At 29.3% G+C, this 22,610-nt stretch overlaps 1 protein-coding gene across 1 annotated transcript in view; it reads left to right on the forward strand.

Annotated features, from left to right (window-relative positions):
* The window catches only part of LOC107063992 (uncharacterized), a 253,553-nt gene that overhangs the window by 14,973 nt on the left and 215,970 nt on the right, over nt 1–22,610 (forward strand). The window contains exon 3 of the mRNA XM_089172328.1: nt 15,957–16,087. The gene's annotated coding sequence lies outside the window, so the exon portion shown is untranslated. The remainder of the gene's footprint in view (nt 1–15,956; nt 16,088–22,610) is intronic.

The raw sequence follows: 22,610 nt of genomic DNA on the forward strand, positions 1-22,610 counted from the left end.
TATCGAGAATAACATACCTTTGCTTGGATCCTAAACGTATGTACGTGTATATACAACAAATACCAGTAGGTACCTTTTGAATTTTACACCAGAGTTGTTACCGACTTCTGTGACATTTTCCTGAAAAGTTTGTTTAGTTGCATTAGTGTAAAATCTACTATTCTCTTTGTTCTTGTTACGAATTGATAAATATGTTAAGAAGAGTCGGTAAATAGTCCGGTTCGTTAAATTTATATTATTTCTAAAGTCATAATGGTTTGCAATTATAATTTGCAATTTATTATATGTATCTATTTTATTAAAATAATTAGAAATAATCTGCACAATATGAAAAAATTTTTTAATATCTAGAGTAATTTAACATACCAAATATTATATATGATAAACGTGGGTGAATTAAAAAGTTTTAAATTTGACACAGGATATATTTTTTTTGGGCTCCAAACTTTTTAATCCAATCCACAATGGGATAGGATATACAATGTATTAGGTTATTTTATTATTTTATAATAAATTCAAAAGAATCCTAGACACAACAAGTTAGGATATTTTGTTTAAATTTTGAAATAAATGTTTAATCTTATTGGATAAGATATATTGTTAGAGGTTAATCCAAATGATCAGGAAGCAACGACATTTTATATAGTTTGCATCGAGTTAGGAATAAATGATCGAGCTTTCATGGAGGAAGTGGAGAGGATTGTAAGGGGGAGGTATTCACATAAATTCTTCTATCTAGGAAATTGCCGTTTTTCTCTTCTCCCTCTTCTTCATCTTCCTGTCGTCCATCGAACTCCGATATGCTAATAGCTTGCCAGCCGTTTTCATCGTACAGAAAATAAATCTCGTTAGTCCGACCTCGCTCGTACGGAAAGTTAAGGGATCTTTTCGCGGATTAAATCGCGTAGGTATGGCAGCCTTCTCTTGGGGAAATGATCCGTAATGTTGAATTCTTCTTCATCGATCATCGTTTAAAAAAAAAAAAAAAAAAAAAAAGAAGAAACAAAAATTTTGCGAACTAAAAATTTATCTCACCAAATAATATAAAAAACAAATTATAATGCTTATAATATATTTTTATTCTTCTGCTTGCTCATAAAAAGGTTAATTCATAAAAATTACAAATTACAAATTATAAAGAAAAAAGGAACAATAAATTAACAATCCCATTTTTTTGTTTTCTTATTCTCCAAGAGACGCATATATTTTATTTTGTTCTTGTTAAACTTCTTTTACGCCCATAAGAAGCTTAATAAAAAAGATTAGAGAAATTCTTTCTCCGCTCTTAAATTTTCCAAGAAGGGATATATTTTTTGCTTCCCTTTTTTACTGTTCGGATAAAAAAAAATGTCGACACACGAGTTAAGTTAGTTAGCAACGCGAGTGGAACGATATCGCTCTAGCATAATTGATGATTCACGTGTTTCCAATCGTTGAGTAAAGTTAGTAAGAAGTAAAGTTTTCTCGTTCTTGCTTCAGCCATTCGATTAGGCAACTATTTATTAAGAAGAAACTAGGAAAGACTAGGAAGATTGGACGATTCATTGATCGTGGATCGAGTTAGGTTGGTAAGTTCCGATTTTCGAACGAACTGGAAACTTGCAAGTCCACGAGGTCTTATTCGACTTGGTCGGTGCATTATCTCGCTTATATTCATGGAACCTGATCTATCTCTTTTACTCTCTCTCTCTCTCTCTCTCTCTTTCTCGTACTTTCTTCGAACTCTCCTGGGTGTTACTTGCTGCTACGAGTGCGTCAACTTCTGATCTGTGGTTTGACCCGACACGAATCTAGTCTAACCAACTTTGGACTCACTCACGTTGGTATAACGTTGTGCACCGATAACACTAATATAAGTTAAGTCACGTATTCTCTTGCTGCACATTCGGATATCTTCATAACTATTCCCATATAGTTAGTATGTGTTAATATCTATATAAAAGATATATCTACCAATTTTTAAGATCTTTTTATTCTTACAAATCATAATAAATATTCTTACAAATTATAATAAATTCTAGAATAATGAAATATATACGCGTATCTAGATAAAAACTAATTTTTTCCTTTATATGCGTTATTATTTTTTATAATTAATTTATTAAAATAATTTATTAATAAACATTTATTAACACACGCATATATGCAATATTTTGTTAGAACAAAATTGTTCGAAGATACATTTTAAAATAAAAAGTAATTTGTTTTGAAAGATGTAAAAATGATTGTCAGGTGAACTAGACATACGAGAGACAAAGAGAGAGAGAGAGAGAGAGAGAGAGAGAGAGAGAGAGAGAGCGAGCGAGCGAGAAAGAAAAAGAAGAAAAGAGAAAATAGCGAGGACATCAGGTCGATGCAAAAGATTACAAGTATATCTACGTAGATAGGTGGTCCGTCGGGAACACAAGGTATGTGTATGTATATTCTCATGGTTGCTTTCAAGAAGAACGGCTAGCATCAATTCTTTAGGCAGAAAATAAATTCAAGTTTTCTTCGCTTGCGATCACTTGATCTCTTTCATCGTTCGATTACTTCGCGAATGATTTCTCCCACGGGGTTTTTCTCATGCCAAGGTGGAAACGCGGGAGAGTAGGGGAGATACTGGGATAAGAAAATAAGATTCTTTGATTAAATTTGTAAGATGGATAGAACATTGAAGGAGAAAGAAATTGAGAGAGAGAGAGAGAGAGAGAGAGAGAGAAAGAGAGAGAGAGAGAAAGAGAGAGAAAATAAGTTTAAATAAAAGAACATATATATATACACAGGATGAATGAAAAGTTCTTAAAAGATTTTAAAAATCGATTAATCTTTATTGTAATATTGTACGATTCAAACAAAATTCATTGGCCTATAAAGTTTGGAAAAATGAATTATTGATTAAAAGTAAGAATAAGATACTTGAAGATTTGGAGAACTTTTACTTTATTGCAATACTTATTAATAAAAAATAAAATTTTATAAGATAATATACTACTGAGTGTGTAATTTTGCTTTGTCATGTTACTTTTTTCTTACGATTTGTTTTGCAGATAACTTGGATTATTAATTTTGATAAGCAGCTCGTACATTACTTAAATCATTCGAGAAATCAATTGCACACACAATATGCTATTGGTCTCGAATGGGTTAAAAATCGTTTGCCTAATTCAATGTAGCAGTGATAAAATAATAATTTAAATATATATATATATATATATATATAATATTATAAGTATTAGTAATAAATAATGCCTACGATAGTAACAATAGAAGAATATATTTATACTATTAGTAAAAATGATGAGAGGGGATCGATTGGTGTCACTCATATCCATTTTTCAATGTTTTTATTATTTTTTTTTTATTATTCCATTTAACTGTTTTTTTTTTTTTTTTTTTTTTTACCAAGAGAAAAAGTTTTCCCTTTATCCCATTCTCTCATTGGACATTTCACGTACGAGTTATTGCTTCCGATAGGCAGCTCTAGTTCTCGGAGGTTTGTGTTTTCGGCGGTCAGTCGCGCCGCCGCGCGATTAAACTCGACTCTGCTCGTGGCTCGAACAATGAAACGGTTTGTGGCCTGATCTCCCTTTCTATCTATCTTTCTATCTATCTATCTATCTATTTATCTATCTATCTATCTGTAGATCTCGATCTCTCTCTCTCTCTCTCTCTCTCTCTCTCTGTGTTTCTCACTCACTCTTTTATACCACAATGCGTGAGCATAGTTTTCCCATGCTAGGAAAGCGTGTAAGTTATCCGCCGCAAACGTGTGGTATAGTACGGATAAATGTATCTATGCATCTCTACTTGTTGGAAATAATCCAAATTCGTGGGATAATAATAGTTCAATACACTTGCTTTAGCTTCCAGTTAACAATTCCAAAAGAACATTTCTTTTCTCGCTAGATTTTTTTCATTCGTTTTTGGTAATAGAATAATTGTTTTTTTTTTTTTTTTTTTATATAGAAAATAATTTATAATAAATTTTTCATCCTGTAAAAGTCTTTAAAATTTTATAAACGAAGATTCAATTATTTTATCTTATATGTTAACGTGTGATTAATTTGTAATTGTAAAAACAATATTGTGGTTTGTTTTAAATTAATAAGTGGATCATTTTGTTTTGTATATTTGATTACTTCTTTTTCTTAGTATAATTTCTTTTTTTTTTTTTTAGAAGAGTTAGATCATTTTTAATTTCACAAATATTAGAAATTATATTATTTTATCTAATATATAGAAAAATTGTTGAACGATCAGTCGTAATGGAAAAAGCTTCGTTAATTAATCCTTTGCGGTCGTATATCCATTTTCAGCTATTAAAACTTTTATACCATTCCAGTCGTATGTCTATTCTCAGTCATCACAGTAAAGAACTATACTGATCTTATATTAATGTTATAAAATGTTTTTCATTCAACAAAAATTAATTCCGACCAGCATGACACCTATATATAAATTTAATACGATCACAAAGAGTTAAAGTAAACAAAGATAAAAATTTTTAAGATCAGTCAGTATTTTTGAATTTAAAAATGAAAGAAATATAGAAATTGGACTAGTACGATGATAAAGAAAGGTAGATAGATGGATAAAGAGAAAGAAAGAAAGAAAAAAAGGAGAGAAAGAGAGAGAGAGAGAGAGAGAGAGAGAGAAAGAGAGAGAGACCTTTTGCAGTCGATCCGAGTGGATTTCATTGTCGATTTCAAAGCACGTTTACACTGACGTAGAATCAATAGGCTGAGGTGGAGGATCAGCTGAATCAAACCACGCACTGACACACATCACTCTTTCGTTTGTCAACAAAACCCTCGCGGTAATCGCACGATGCGTTTTCCTGCCAGCAAAAAAAAATCGTTTCGATTGGTAAAAAAGAAAGAGAAAGAGAAATAGAGAGGGAGAGAGACAGAAAGATCGATATAAAATAAAGAAGAAAAAAAAATTAGGGGAAATCGATGTGAAGGGTGAACGTCCTTTTTGTTTTTATCGAAGAACACACTTACGTCTAACTATAATAAATTAGAAAATAAATGATGGATAATAAAAGAAAAAAAAAAACAAGAAAATAATATTCATGACGAAGTTAATTAAATTGTTTGACGAATAATAAATTATTTATTAAACTTGAGAAAGAGAGAGAGAGAGAGAGAGACTGAGGGGAAAAATTAAAAGAAAAAAAAGAAGGAAAATAATGACAGTGGTCACGTTGAATTTTATAACATAGGTTGAACGTGCTAAATTGTCTATAAATGGTGCAAGTTAATTGACGAGAATATGTACCTCAACCCTTGTAATTAACAACTTTTGCCTATGATTCACCGAGCAATGTTTGATGTGCGATATCTATAAAATAATTTCTCCGTTCGTCGAAACACCAATTATTCATTCTAATTGCGAAATTGCATATTCAAGGGAGAGACGATTGCGGAACAATTTTCCTCCCTCCTTTCCCCCCTCTCTCTCTCTTTCTTTTTCTTTGTAATTATTCGTACGATGCACGACAAGTTTCGCGGGGTTATTTAATATCTGAAATATAGATCTAAGTATATATACTTGCTATACTTAAAGTATAATCTCGGAAAATGTCCTTTTATGGTAAAATGGAAAATAAAAGAAATTAATAGTCTAGTTATATCAATTATTTTTATCATTAGTAGCTATTGACTACTTTAGTTCTCTTTGATATGTTTAAGTAAAATAGAATAAATTAATGTTATGGTAACTATCGTGATATTATTTCATTTTAAACCATAGCATAGGATATAAAATAAAAAATAAGATATATCTGTCAACAATATAAAAAAAAAAAAGTTATGCAACGAGTTATTTTGCGGGAAATTCAAAGAATTATAAAGTGGAAAAGAATGAAGGGTAGGTATAACAACAAGTATAGATATCGTGTTACATAATTGCAATTCGTAGGTAGATGTATGCATTTATGCAATGTTCGTTCTCGTGTCATCGTTCGATAAGCAGAAAGACGAAATGCATCCATTTCTGTCAGTCGGTTAAGTAGAAAGTAATGGTAGATTCGAATAATAGGCAAAGAAGGGAGATATTATGCATAAGAGAGATATTTGTGAGAAGAGGAGAAACGTCTTTGAGTGGAATCATGATGATGGATGAACGAAATATTCATATATCATCATCCAACGATTCTCACGATCTGAGGGTCCACGTTTGGATAGTAGCCAACGTTTGAAAAGCCTGGGTAAAGATTATCATTTCGTTCGTCATCGGAAACCGATTTTCAGATTGAAAAGAGAAAGACAGAAGGAGAGAGAGAGAGAGAGAGAGAGAGAGAGAGACAATTTTTCGTTCGTGGTCCTCGTTTTCATCGGATAATCGTCCTCGACCAATGGTTATCACCTTTTTCGGCCATTACTCTCGTCCATTTATGTTCCGACGAATATGAATGACCGGATTCTGAATAGTTTAACGTGAAATTGATTGCTCGAAATATTCCATGTCCATTCCCTGTCCGAATTTTCCTTTCCATGACATTTTTTAGTACCTACAAGCTGCGGGATCAAAAAATTCTTACGTAGTTTTTTTTTTTTTCTAATTGATTAACACTTTTCGAGATCTTTTTGGGAAGTCAAGAAATTGTCTAGATTTGTAATTTTACAATTCAGAAATACAATTAGCCTATTGTCTCGACAAACAATAATTAAATAATTTAGTTCGCGTTGAATTTAAAAATTCTAAAGGCTATTTAAAAAAAAAAATCGATTAATATTTTTTGTCGACTTTGTTTTGTGAGAAAAGAGAAATTTCCTAAATTTGAAATTTTTCAATTGAAAAAAAAAAAAAAAGAATTCTCCTATAGTTTTGGAAAATAGTTATTACATCATACGTCAAGTGCAGAAATTCTCTGATGATGTTTTAAAATATCGATTCCTCTAAAAGAAACGGTCTCTTTGTTTGTGGTTTTACAATTTAAAAGGAATAAAAAAAATATATTGTGTATACAAATATTCAAACATCATTCACAGCTGTAAATTTTCTTTCAAACAAAATTCTCTTTTCTCTTTCGTTCTAACTCATTTTTTCAGTATTATATAAAATATCATAAATATTAAAGAATATGTAATATCAATAGGCAGATATATTCTTTTTGATTTAACTACTTCAAACAAGGATCTTTACATTTTTAGACCAAACATAAAATAGATTAAGAGAATGAGTGTGTTAGAAAGAGAGAGAGAGAGAGAGAGAGAGAGAGAGAGAGAGAGAGAGAGAGAGAGAGAGAGATAGAGATAGATAGAAAGTAGAACAATCGGTACCGAAAAATATTTCGATCAGGTTTGATCAAGAAATCACGTTATGTTTGTGGTAAACAAGCATTGTCTCTCTATGGTATTCGTTATAGTAGAGACAACAGGATCAGACGAGAAGTAGAGATTTATCCGGTATATGGTTGACGATGCATGGCTTAGATGCGATTTGCTATGTTATTATATGGAAATCCCTTTGTCCGCGAAGTATTTAGAGAGAAAGACAGATAGACAACCCCAGTTAGGGAGAGAACGTGAAATTGTGGTGTGTGTATACGAGAAAGGGAGAGAGAGAGAGAGATAGATAGATAATAGAACCGAAGGTTGAAAATAAATGTACACATAGCACGTGGCCAGTCATGTGTAATATTCCAAACTATTCGCACCGTGCTAATATCTTCATACGAACGTGAGAGTAAGTGTGAGAGAGAAAGATAATACGTGACCATTCGTGTCTCTCTTTGTTCAAATTGAAACGGCTAATTCTCTTCATAGCAAGACAATCTGTAATTAGCTTTGAATTTTCCTCTTTCTCTAGATACCTCAAACTAACTTGTATTAATGATTATATTTACTTGTTGCATATAATGATACGTGGTTATTTTGATTTATCATACGATATTTATTAGAATTATTTTTATTATTTTATTTAGATTAATATTATTTTTTTCATCTCTAATATTATATTATATGTTTATATGTGTTTTATTATGTAAATTGTATTATATTGTCTTATGTTGATATATTAATAAAAGTATTCTGTATCATTAATATTATGTATTAATAGAGTTATACTAATATTATGTAACATAATACGCGTAATGATAATATTATACTATAGGATAATATGGTGTAGCATTAAAAAATTATTAATACTTGTAGTATAATATATGACATTATTTACTTGTTGTATATAAAAAATTGTTTTTATTTTTTTATAGCTTGCATCAGTAAAGTAATTTATTCGAAAATTAAACCAATAATTTTTAAGCGTACGTAAATTGCTTTAAATATATCTTATTAAATTAATTTTTCCGATCACTTAAAAACTTTTAACCCAAATATACTAACTTGCCATTAATATTATTATAATTTTTTCAATATTGTTTAAATAACACTTGTCTTTAGTGCGATATTTACGTTGTCATCTCAATGGTTTCAATACGTTGTTGTACTGCTACTTGATGAAATAAAAAAATAAAAATAAAAATAAAAATAAAAATAAAAATAAAAATAAAAATACAACAAAAAAACATACAAATCTAGTTTCATCGTACAGCAATCTGGATGTGTTATCGAGCTTTCATTGAAGCAATCGATCTCTCTGGCGAATCGTTTAAGCTCGATACATTCGAATCGAACTCAATAAAGATCTCAGTCGACGGTGTTAGCGCGAGATAAATGTTGTAGTCGAAATTACAGTAGTAGCACCAGCTGACCTCGTCCCAAAAGTGCTATACATTTTCTCTCGATCGGCCAATATGCTCATAAATGTTTTGTTTTAAAGTCACTCCCCTCATTACTTTTAGAATGACTAAGTTTAAAACAATAAGTACTGCAATAGTAATAACTTGAATGACAGTAAAATTAATTCGTGTTTTTATTCTTTTTACTGAGGTCCGTAGAATTCTGTAGAATTAAGGTTATTAAAGATCTCTGTAGAAGGAAAATTAAAGAATTCATATTAGGATAGGTTGAAAAAGTTCAATTATTTTAGAAAAGTAACTATTCCTTCGAGATGTTACAGGTTTGTAGTTTAATTTGCAATTTTTTTAGGTAGTTAAAACTTGTAGTTTTAGAATTGGTAGAAAACGTTTGGTTGACAAAGTTTTTGAAAAGAGTAATTTATTTTTCAAACTACCTAGGGACTTTTGGTCTATTTACAATTAGTCATATTCATCCAGACATATTGTAGTTTTCTATTTTCTTTCTCTGTCTCTTTTAGTTTTTGTAAGAAAACAAAGTCAAAGACACAGAAAGAAAGAGAGAGAAAGAGAGATTCTGAGAAATGAATGTTATATAACAGTAATTTAATCTCGTTGAGTAGGTCGATTAGCAAGCCTCTTTAATTCGCAAAATTATTCAAATTTGTATTCTGCATATTTCCACATTTAAAATTGCAAGTTTATGCAATTCTTGGTACAAGATGTATTATTATATTGTATGTAATATTAGATTGTTGTTTGCAGTTAGGTATAGAATAATAACAATAATAATAATGAAATATGCTTGGATATGTCCAGAAATGAAAGTTCTTTTTGAGAACTAACGACTTCCAATTAGAGCAAAGATCTTTTAAAATGTTTCTAATTATAAATATTTAATTTAGAGAAACCCTTACACGATATGATAATAATAATAATAATAATAATAATAATAATAATAATAATAATAATAATAATAATAATAATAATAATAACAAAAATACGATAACTTTGGAATGAAGAAGAATATGAAATTATTGAAAATACGCATATTCGTTGGAATTACTCGATATTAAATTAATTGCAACAACTTCCTTTGTTCTCGTTGATTTTAATGATAATACAATTATATAAATATTTGTAATTTAACTTGTTTTTTTTTTTAATCGGAAAATGCAATGTATAATTTGTCGTTTTTTTGTTGGTTAAATGCCATATTATTATATTTTGTCAATAATAATATTTGAATGAAAAAAAAAAAATCGGTAAAATTAGGCAGATAGGATATTTGCATAGCCGTAATACTCTTATCATCGAGAAAGCGTTTATGCGTATAAATTCAGTGATGCATCTGGTTTCACACATTGCTACCAATACCATTACTACTATCGTCCGCGGTTAACGTAGGATATTATGTAACACCAGGGGATTAAATTGTTACGATGTAAACTGTGTATTGGTCGATGGTATTTCGACTGGTTCACGAGTGTTGGAAGAACATCGTAGGGAAAATGTACAATACGCTTTTCCATATAAGAAGAGAGATATGCAATCATATATGTGTGAAAGAGAGAGAAAGAGAGAGAGAGAGAGAGAGAGAGAGATGGAGAGAGAAGGAATATAATGTTGGCACTGTAGTAAGAGAGAGAAAGAGAGAGATGGATAGGTAGATAGAAACGTTGTACTCTTCCTTGGCTGCCATAACAGTAACTGTATCGTAGCAATGTAAGTATATATATATATACCTACACGTCTTTGGTATAGTATCAGCAAAGGGGATATAAGAGGAATTTCCGGAAATTTCACGAATTCGCTATCCGTTTCATCGTCTACCGTTCAATTTTCCTCGATCACATCTGCAACATTTGCGGTATCGTTCGGCAGATAAAATACTTTTACAACCATTCGTCTTTCTGTACGTTAATATATTTTCTTCTTCACCTTCTCGCAATTAGATTTTTTCTGGTTGGTAACATTTTTAAGAATTTTTATGACAAGATCTTGAGTATTATTGCACGAGAAATATTTGTTTTTTTATATTATATAAATTTTATCATTGAAGAAAAAAAGATATTTATACACTTTTAAACATTTTCAAAATAAACAGGATAAAACTATTTTTTCATTACAATTTTTATAAAATACTTAAATAAATATATGATGTATTATAGATTTTACTTGTTTATATATATATAAAAAAAATAATAATAAAATAAAAACATAGTGTATTTTAATAAGGAGCAAATGGAATTAAATGAAGGTGGAGAAAGTATGTTTTCGTATTTATAAATAGTATTTGAGTATATCATGCATATGTATACGAAAATGTAAATAAATTCATCGAGCTAAGCTTAATTACATTTCTCGTGTCCAAATAGACAGAAATCGCTGAGCGTTACATTTTACTCTTTCGTTGATTAAATATTCTGAGGGAAAGAGTTTTCGAGCGTTGAAAACGAATTTTCGAAAGACACACTGAGACTATTTTGGGTAATGGAGAAATCGTTGAGTTTTAGAGGATTAAAATCATTTCGTTGTTTAAACAACTTATCCTATCTCTTCAAATTTTACTTTCTATAATACTATCGTCAATATGACATTATTTATTTTTACTTTGGTCAATTTATAAGCAATTTATATTAATTAAATATTTTATTAACATTAACACAAGATATAAGTCACAGAATTTATAGAATAATGAAAGACATTTCTTTATTTCAGTATAGTATAAATAAATAATTTAATAATTGTTATTCTAATCAAATTATTTTATATTATTAATAAAAATAATCGTGTACATGGATATACATACAGGTACACGCAGATTTAAAGATAAGTTACTAGATTGTATTTAAATATAAATGTGTCAAAGTTACTAGAAAAATATTTGAATTCGACAATTCATTTGATGTTGATTGATCGACATGTTTACCTAGTAAAGATCGTAAAAATATTTTGTCTTTTTCTTTCTTTCTTATCATCATATTCGAAAACTTTTGAAATTCTTCTTGAGAACGACTCTACGTACAGATTTGATGTGCCAAGAGATATCGTCGAGGTTGGAAAGTTTTGTCAAGGTCTCTATCGCGATTCGTTAGAAAGTTTGATTAGGAAAGTGTAAATAATATTTTCATTACTTCATTTCTTTATCTCTTTCTTTTTCTTTCTTCAAGTCGTCATCGTCGTCGTCTATCTTTTTATTCATCTTTGAAAATGTAAATATCATATCAGAATTTTTAGTCATTTATATTTAAATAAATAAAACATTAATACATATCTTTTTTATTACTAATACATTCATACATAAACAAAAGGACAAAAAAGAAATTACAAATTTTTTGCTAAAATTATTCGTGAAAAAATATTTTTTTACATAGTTTTTGGTACTATATCCATTGATAATGCACCAATATTTCTTATTTAAACATTCATATGCACGAACAAAAAGGACATAAAAAGAATAGAAAATATTTGACAAAAAGTACTCGTGAAAAAGCATACCATTTCACATTGTTTTTGATACTTATTATTTTTATTTATATTTATTTTTTTATTTTTATTTTTATTTTTATTTTTATATTTTCATTTTTATTTTTATTTGCTAAAAATCACGTTCTCAAATTGTAGAAAATCTCAATAATTCAAAACCACTACGCGTAGTAAACCTTCGTTACCTTACACTATGTAACGATTGAGTTGTATATACTGATATAAATTTCAACATCTATATATATATATACTACACATATAGAGAAATGTTGTATCGTTCTAAATAAATATGATCGACTGCCGAAGCTATGGCCGAAGGGAAAAATAACTCGCGAAACTCGATCGGAAATGCATCGGGGGCAATTATTATTACTCCATTTTTTTACCTTCCACCTTTTCGTAGAATAATGGGGTGGATTCGGGAATAGAGATGGGGTTAGGGGGACGCGGGTGCCGTGAAAACTGGGAACTTCTCCCATGTCCCATGTCCCATCTCTCTCATTCTCTTGTTCTCTTTTTCTCTCACTCTTGTGCGAGAGCGTTTCTTTCAGCAGTATGGCGTGGATGATAAAATCGAATATCGAAAACGATTAATACGATAGGAAGCCGGTACCGAGAGCAACCAACGAGATTTATTTCCCACGCTGGAGAGATTTTTCTCTCTTTTTCTCTCTTTTTCTCTCTCCGCGAAATGTGAGAGAGAAAGAGTACTTTTTCTCTATTTCACTCTTTCGTTTTCTATCTCTTGTCGGGTTAAAAAAATTATTGATCGAAACGTGGTTTATGAATTCGTAAAAATTGTGATACCTGAAACAAACAAAGGAAAAAGAGAAAATAAGTTCAATGATTAATCGTAACATATCGATATTTTTCTCTTTTTTTTTTTTTTTTCAAAAAATTAGTTCAAGAAATAATTTCAAGAATTGAACGTGCGCATAGGGGTGTTATAATGTAAGAGTTCTTAAATGGGTTGAAAGTACTTCAATGATTTAAAAAATGAATTTTCTTTTCTATGCTTCTTTTAATCCAATTTTTTTGTTCAAATTGATATAATAAAATACGCATGATTACTAATTGATTTTTGAAATTATCGATGCACTTTTGGTTCGTTTTGTCTTTATATTTCTCTCGTTTTATCTTTTTATCCGTTCAGAAAGAAAAGTTAGAGTTCCTTCTAGCATGTAATCCCATGAGCCTTTGACGACTGTTTTTCATTTAAAATCCTATGGCAGTTATAAAATGCGTATTTATAGTCGATATCGAAAGGTTACGCGAAATCTACTATATTTATGGGAGACAAGCATATATCCTCCTCTTCATCTTCCATATGAGCTCGTAAATCGATAAAGCTTTTGTTCATATCGTTCAGATCGTTTAAAAAACATTAACTATATTCTGTTTTACGACTAAACACGACTTATTGATGAACCTGTTATACTACTTTCACTTTTTATTCTTGGATAACAGAATCCCATTATTTTTGGAGGATAGAAAAAATGCTTAAAATAATAAATACATCAAATAAATCATTTTTAAATGGAATCAAAATGTTTTTTAAAAGAATCAACAAACAAACATTTTGATTAAAAAGTTACCTATTAAAATGATAGTGCTAATAAATATGGTTAAAATAATGTATAAATGGAAAAATTCGTTTTTTTTTTTTAAGTATTATAAACATAAAATTATACGCAAAATTTTAATGCAAATTAATTGCAAAAATTTAAATGCGAGAACTTTCAACGTATGCGTAGAACTTATAATTAGTTTCGAGATTTGTAAAACTAAACCAATTAAAATAAAAGAAATATAAGTTCGAGAGATGTTAAAGAATAAATTCAAATAAAATAATATGGATGCAGAATAATAAAATAAACGAAATAAATAAATTAAATCAATCAAATATAATTAAAATAATTTAAAATATATATATAATTTGAGACATACCTTGAGAAAAATGAAAATAAAGAAAAAAGAAAAATATTATTTTACGAGAAGAAAAGTACTTTAAGGGATGAGTAAAGGGTGAGTTAGGGGTTGAAGGGAAGATTCGTAGAAAGAGAGTTTCGATAAGAGGATTAGATCAGATACCGTGGCATTTTCCAGAGGCGCGGGAATTCGAATCGTCTAACGCTTGGTTCATTAAGGATATACCCATATCGAAGAGAAGGTAAGAGGATGGTGAGGTGGATAAAAGGGGGTGGGGGGATTGAGGGAATGAGAGTAAAAATGTGATTGCACGTTCGATTTATCGTGGAAGGTTCGCGACAGGAAAAGAGAACCGCCAACGGATTTTCCTTTTACTTTCTTTCTTTCTTTCTTTCTCTTTTGATTTCCTATGCTATCTTGCAAGTTTTCCGTTAATTCCAAGTGGAACCATTCGATGAAATCTCTTTCTTTCTTTTTACACGCGTGCTAGAAACCAATAATTGTTCTCTTAGCGATTATTCGAGGGAGTGAAAATAAGAAGATTAATTTAATCCTCGAGCTCTCTCTTCGCTAAAGTATTCTCACCTGTGTCTATCTTTTTCTACGAAGTATTAAGATCTGTCTTTCTCTCTTTCTTTCGTTGTTTTTATAATAATATTTGTTTTTTTATTCTTCGTTAAAAATTATTCTTCGTAAAAGTTTGATTCCCATCTATTTTATTCGTATAGAAGAATTTTGTAAATTATTATCTTCCCTTTTTGGTTTTTTTTTTTTTTTTTTTTACATTTAAACAATTTCTCTTTTCATCGTTCATTAGAATAAATGTAGAAAAATTCGTCTCGTTTATCCTAATCTGTACTATATTTTATTTTTCCCTTTTCTTCATTCACGAAAATAAACCAATAAGAATTTGTTTTGATTATCGTAATTTTTATAACACGTTGCATTCGACGTTTTCTTTTTTATTTATTTTTTTTTATTTATTTAAAAATTATTGTAATATTTATATACATAACATCTTTTCCCGATATGTTGTTTCGTTTACGACGAGAGGAACAAAACGTAAACAAGTAAACTTTAGATAGATCAGTTCGGTGGCAGACCTAAATTCATAGCTTGTTGGCTCAAACGAAAGGAGCAAACGAGAAGGGTAAACAGAAAGCGATGAAATATGACGTGGCACTAGCACACCGAGCTGTATAAAGCTTGTACATATCCATATACAGAGTGATTCAAAACTTTCAAGTTGATTTGAAAAATTAATTATTCCTTTATAAGACGTTTTAGACTAATTTCTTATGTAAAATCATAAAATATTAAGTATAATTCATAAAAATTCAATGATTAAGTATTAACTTCAAATGATTAGAAAATAATTAATTAACTTGTCAAATATTTTAGGAACTTTTGGTACACTCTATACATGTATATACCTAGAGAGATTCTACTATGAACAACATTCTTCATTCTGAGCTAGTGAGAACCAACACCATCAGAAGCAGCCATCATTCCACTATCTTACATACTCCTTTCGTTGACAGTAAAGACAAGCTTGAAACCTTCTGATGGAGTTGCTTCTGGATCCTTTCATCGATCCTTTGTTAACCTTTTGAACTTTCTATCATAAGCGTACATAAGACTTGTCCAAGAAATTCTTTTATCTATTGTCGTTACAAGTAGTTTGTGTTGATAATAATTCAGACGATATCATTTTTGTATTTTTTGTTAGGACATAATATACTAATACACGTGTATAAAATAATAATTACAATTGTAATTATATGCATAGACGTAATACAAAATATATATATATATATATATAATTAAAGTGCAAATGTTTCATTTGTACTTACAGCAATCATCGTGAAACAAATTCATCGGAAAGTTTTAGAGTATGGGAAGTGTTGAAGGAAGTACGATCAGAAGGATAAACGAGACGAGAAGTTCCTGAGTCAACGAAGCGAAGTTCATAGTTGACGTGTTAAGGTAAATTTCTTAAGTGTAATATTCTGAGCGCACATATATACACGTATGTGTATACAAGTTAGATACATAGATAAATATTTATTTATTAGATGATACGACAACCCTAATAGCAAAAGGAAATTTACTAGCAATCGCATCAACATACTTGATAATGTGAGAACAACAAAATACCACTTAATTTAACATCTCAGCACAGTTTGAATTTATTTCTTGGATAAAGTATATTAGTCCTGTGTTTGTGTGCGTAAGGTTAATGGGGGTGCATCAATTTGCTTTCATTTCTTTCATGGCCATCAATCATAGTTTCCGAGCTTCCAAGCTTCCCAGCTTTGATATTCTTCAGTATATTTATAGTTTACAGGGTGGTATATATAGGGTGGGATAAAAATTTCTTAATAGTCCAACAATTTTTTAGATTAATTATTTTGTAAATCTATTATATAATTTTTTCAGAGATTTTCATTTTTTTTCTTTTAATCTAATTAACCTGGTAGTTTTTTTTCAATGTGAAAACAAATTAATTTTGAACGCTGCTATTTTAAAAAATATTTCAAATTAATATTTTAAACAAATATTTAATTTTTATGAGAAAATATCATGCACCAAAAATGTTTGAAAAATAATGATCTTAAACGATTAGAGAACAAAAGTGATTTTAAATATAATGTTAAAACTTTTGACACACAGTGTATATAATAGAAACTTTGGATAAAATGTAAAGGCGTAAAGCTTCTTTTTTTCTTCTTTTTTTTTTTTTTTTTTTTTTTACAAAAGAAACGACATACCTCGCTCGTTAATGGCTATAAATTATTTAACTATGCAAAACGTTTATATTTAAAAGTTAACAAACTATGGCGTAGCAGGGAAGTATTTTGTTCTTTTTTTTTGTACGTTATTCTTTGTCTTCTTTTCTTGTTTAAAGGAAAAAAAAAAGAAATAAAAGAAATAAAAGAATCAAAAATTTCATTACGGATCTTCTCTTAGCGTGTGAACGCTCTTGGAGAATTTTCCAATATCGTCTGGCTATATCGAGAAATACGCAATATTCGCGATCAATGCATTCCACTATTAGAATCTATGGCTTTTTCGAACATGACCAATCTCGTCTATTAATTTTAACATTTACGTTTACACCAAGTCACACGAATGACATCCGTTCCCAATGTAAATTGGAAGCTATTGATATTTGCTTGTAATACAAAGTTTAAAAACTTCTTCTGCAAAGAAATCAATTGCAAGATTATTCAATTGTCAAATTGACATTAATTTGATTGTAAACGAATATTTTTAAGAGAAATATAATTTTAGTAATTATTAAATAATATTTTATAGACATTATAATTCGACATGAATAATAAGAAAATTGGTCAAACAATAGTTGTTCGGAAAGTAATTTCCTTTTTCGCATAAAAATCTCGATAGTCGCATTTACCGATACCTGACCTTGTTCTAAACCTCAAAACCATTCAACATTCTAGAAACAGACACATCAGACGTGATGTAGAACCATCTTGTATTTTGATCTGTCAAATAGATATTTTTCACCATTGTATCAGAAATTGAAAATCATAGTGAGCATTTTCGTCATATTTTTTTTTTTTTTATTATAACTGTACGGACAATGTCTTTTTTTATTCAAGAAAATTATATTTGAATATCATTTAAATGAAATTTAAAACTATGTGCTTTTTTTATGTCATTGAGCTTATAAAAAATTAAGTTTATTAAGTTTAACAAACAAATACAAATATACAACCGAAGATGAAATATAAAATAAAATTGTTAAAACATTACACGTATAATCGAATAAAAGTTTATAGTGATTCTCGAAAATATTGTGAAAAAAGGTATCGAAATGCTGTTCCAGTGCGTTATACCATGAAAAAAGCATTGCGTAAGGGTAACCATGCGGTACAATGGAAAACAAAATTTTGTGTGTCAAAATTAGTTTTTGAAATTTCGTTCCGGAAATTTCCATTTGAAAAATGTAATACATTTAAGTTGTTCAATTGAAAAAATTAGACTGAAATAAATGTCACTGTTGGATGTTAGTTGTCGCATAACAACGCGAAAAATAACTGAGAAATTAAATTCAATTGAATTCAATCATTGAATACAATTTGGATTCTAAATATGAGAAAATCGTCATTTAATTTTTCTAAAGAAAAAAATGAAACTATTTTCCGAACAATATATATATATAAAATTACATGTACACGTATGAATTTATTGATAATAAAATATTTTAGTTAGAAAATAGTACACACATATAATTTTGTTCATAATAGTTTTATATAATATACGTGTACATTTATATAAATATTTTACATAATTAAAATAGATCGTTAGTAAAAAGTTAGTAAAATTTAAAGTTGGAAACAAATTTACCGATAATAATTCCAGATGAAAATGTTCATATATATATATATATATATATAATATACTTCTATACATACGCAAGTAGGATATATATTTTTCCTCTCTTCTATACTTTGATAATTATTATAATTTTCCTGCCAACAGGCGCAGGTTGTTGGTGGTTTTAATTAATAGTTACTTTTGAGACATGAATATATTTTTCTTCTTTCTCTCTCTCACTCTCTCTTTCTCTTTCTCTCTTTGTCTCACGTGTTATGTTGTCGTTACGCGTGAATTTAATAAACCAAAACCGCGGCGTGAATTTCAGCACACTGTAGGAGACTAAAAGAGAATAAAGAGAGAGAGAGAGAGAGAGAGAGAGAGAGGAAGGTAGGAAAAATATATGCAGAAAGAGAGAAAGAAAAAAGTTGACTACTAGCGTGCTTACTCGCATCGCTAGTTTTCATTACGATACGAGAACTCGTTGTCGCATTTATGTCAACGGGGTATTACGAATCGAGCAATTTAAAATGAATTACGTTATCCGTTGTGTAATGTAAATCTCACTTTTACGCTCTTTCCTTCTCCCTTCTTGTTTTCATTCCACGTTTTACGTTCGTTCTTTTTCATTTATATACATACATTTATTGTAGTATACGTACTTACATAACTATACACGTAACTTATCAGAAAGAAAGAAAATTACACAAGAATATTATACGATATTAAACTATCGATTTCTTTTTTTTTTATCTTTCGATATAAACTTATTCTGATTATTTTCTAGAAACGTAGATGTAAAGGTAATGTTTTGAACATGAGATATTTATTTTACAAATCTTGTCAATATCTTTTTCTTATTACCATAATGTTTTACTGATTTCGTTTTGTGCTTAACCCATTGACTGCCAGACATATTTAGAGCGTCTTGCCCCTTAAACTTTTAAAAATATAATAATATCAAGTTATTGATATAATATTGTAATGAGAGAGATATTTACAATAATTGATAAGTAATGTTTTTTACACCATATCAATATTTTATTCAACCTTTGTAATAATTCTTAAAACAAATAACCATTTGTAATTAATCTAAAATTGCAGCACATAGGTACTACGAGATATCTCGTAGTTGGCAGTCAATGGGTTAAATATTTTAAGATTACGTCGAAGTTATAGAAATAATATTGTTGATCAAATTTGTATTTTATCGATTCGTCAAATTATAATTACATATTTTTTTTTTTAGCTTGAATTAATGTGTTTCACGTAGGATTACAATTTCTTTTTAAAGTTGGCTAAAATTTAGGGAATAAATTCCATTGTTTTGTCATTTATAAAGTTAAATACACATTTTCAATCAATTTAATGGTATTTCAATTAAAACGTTAGATATTTCATAATATTGTATACTTTGTTTTATATTATCACATCATGTAGAAAAGTTATTTATTTTCAGAGATATACAAAAATTTACGGAATAAATTCAATTGTTTTGTTATTTATAAAATTAAAAAAATATTCTCGATCAATTGGACGTAATTTCATCAAATTGTCAGACGATATTGCATACTTTTTTCTTCATGTCATGTAAAGTAAATTAAAGTTTTAGCGATGGACAAAAATCTATAGAATAAGTTTAATTGTTATTTTATTTACTTTGGGTCGATCGTGTTTATGGTACTAAAAGCAATTCTCTTTTCTATCATTCATGATTCATATTAAATATTATCGATATTTTTCTTTCTTTCATTCTTTTTCCAAGAGACGGTATAATATAATATTTCAATGAAAATCTTTCCTTTTTCTCTTTACATTCTCCTATTTTCTGCTATCCTTTCCCAGTCTCTTTTCATCTTTACTTTCTTTTATTCCGGAAGTGCACTATGTTTTCACATATTTTTCCAATAAAACTCGAGTCGAAAGATAAAATGCAATTTTCTATTTAACTGCAGGAATTTAATTACGTTTTGCATTTTGACAACTGTATTTATACCCTTGCACATATATGTATTTTCTATTTACATATGAATATACATAATCTCTGTACGTGTGTGTGTACTATTCGCACGATGAGTTTTTAATTATTTTATATTTGCTGTTTGAGTATATGCGCACGCACGCGTGTATTGCATTATTTCATATTCAAGTGATATTTAAAAAATTGTCACATATTTGCGTTATATTGAAATTCACACGTATGAAGTTTTTATTTATGGCGATAAATTATTATAATTAATGAGACGATTGCACAGTTTCAAGAGTAAGATAATTGTAGGGTTTATTTATTATAATGTTGTTACTATCTACATCAAAGGGAACCGGTATGATCTTGGGATGGGAGTAGCTGACAAAAAATATCACTTTCCAAATTCTATCAATTAAGATAAAATGCCGAATGCGATAGCCATAGATAAAAACAAATATATATATATTATAAATATAAAATAAAAAATATATATACATACAGATTTAGTATCGAGATGATATTAGTCAACACTTCGTAGTATGCAGTCGCACACAAACACACACATATACAAAGCTTAGTATCCAGGAGTGGGGACTACGAAGCACCTTACAAAGAGGAGACCGAGAATAGGAAAAATTGTATAGTTATATTCTGTCTCTTTCTCTCGCAGGCTAAATCCTATATGTTTATCTCTTTTTCTCTTCTTACTAACGTAGCCGTTCTTTTCGTTTCATCGAATTTATTTGTTTTGTTTATCGCTACCTGTCGCTTTTTCGTTGTATCTGTTTTTAAGTCACTTTCATTTTAAGGAAGTTTTTACTTAAAAAAAAAAAAATTATTTATAATACACGAGAGGTAGCTTATATTTCCAATTCGTTTATTGCCTAACCGGTAGTTCCTGAATAGCTCAGGTAGTAGAGACGCAGTCAGTCTCCCCATGACTACCAACGTCGGAATATCGATTCCCGAATGGTGTTATAGCAGAAATCGCTGCCAAGACACTCTCTCATCGAAGCGTTAGCTTAGCTCGTTACGCTGCATACAAAGCTAGTACATTGGTGCAAATAAAGAGCGAGAGTTTAATGCTCAAAGAACGCACTGGCCCCTGAGTGAAACGAAACCTAGCGAAGCTAGGGCCGGCTCCCTCGGTGAAATGTAACAGGGCCAGTGTCAAAAAACGGGATGGCACAAAGGTGCCATCTCTTTTTTTCCATTTAAAAGATAATTTTAATTTCTATTTAATAACAAAATTGTCATATAAATTTTTTATTACAGATTTGTAACTTTTTTTTCTTGCAACATTTTTAAAGTTTGTCTGGAGGTTTGCATTCGTACAGGCGCGCATTTTTATAATAATTACAAAGAAAGTAAATAATAAAATATTTTAAAAAATATTTGCAAATTAAATATTTTTTTATAAATAATGATAAAAATTAAATTCTAATATTGTTATTAATTCATGCATATTTTTAGAATAATATTTAGTATTTTATATAAAATAAAAATAAAAAATCATGCGTGCCGATCACACGTGTTAAAAGTGAAACCTTCAAAAAACTAAGTTTTGAGAGAATGAGACTGTTTCTTTTTCTCACTACATCACCACGTTTCATTTTTTTTTTAAATCACAGCAATTCTAAAGAAGTTTTCACTTCAAAAATGTTAGAAAATATGAACAACATAAACAGCAATCAACATTGATTATGTGAATTAAATTGAAAACAAAATAAATAAATCAAATACTTTGTACCTTTTCTCGATTACTTTCTCATAAGAATAAAATAAATAAAAAAAAAATTATTATCCTGGCATTGTCGGGATAAATTTGAAATGTATACGATTTGATAGAATCCGAGGAAAATAGAGAAAAATAGGGAAAGAAATTCGTTTTGAATACCGATTCTCTTTGAATTTTTGTTTGAGGATAATGGCAACCATCTCCGGTTTTCGAACAGAGAGAAATCTATGAAGTCGTAATAGTAGAAAATGTTTGACGATGAGATAGATGAAAGAGGGGAGAAAGAGGAAAAGAAGGAAGAGGAGGAGGAGATAGGATGAAGTTAAGGTGGGTAGGCTTCGATCGAAGATGCCAACAACGTTGAGAGAAACATAGGTTATGTCCTCTCCCGTTGTGTAACATTTGTCTTCCCTTCTGACAAGGCAGCAAATTGCTTTTGAGACCATCAAATTAATGCC

Source organism: Polistes dominula, unplaced genomic scaffold (assembly GCF_049000335.1).
Source record: "Polistes dominula isolate Pdom_NZ unplaced genomic scaffold, Pdom_raw_medaka contig_73, whole genome shotgun sequence".
In the NCBI taxonomy this organism is placed as follows: Eukaryota; Metazoa; Arthropoda; class Insecta; order Hymenoptera; family Vespidae; genus Polistes; species Polistes dominula.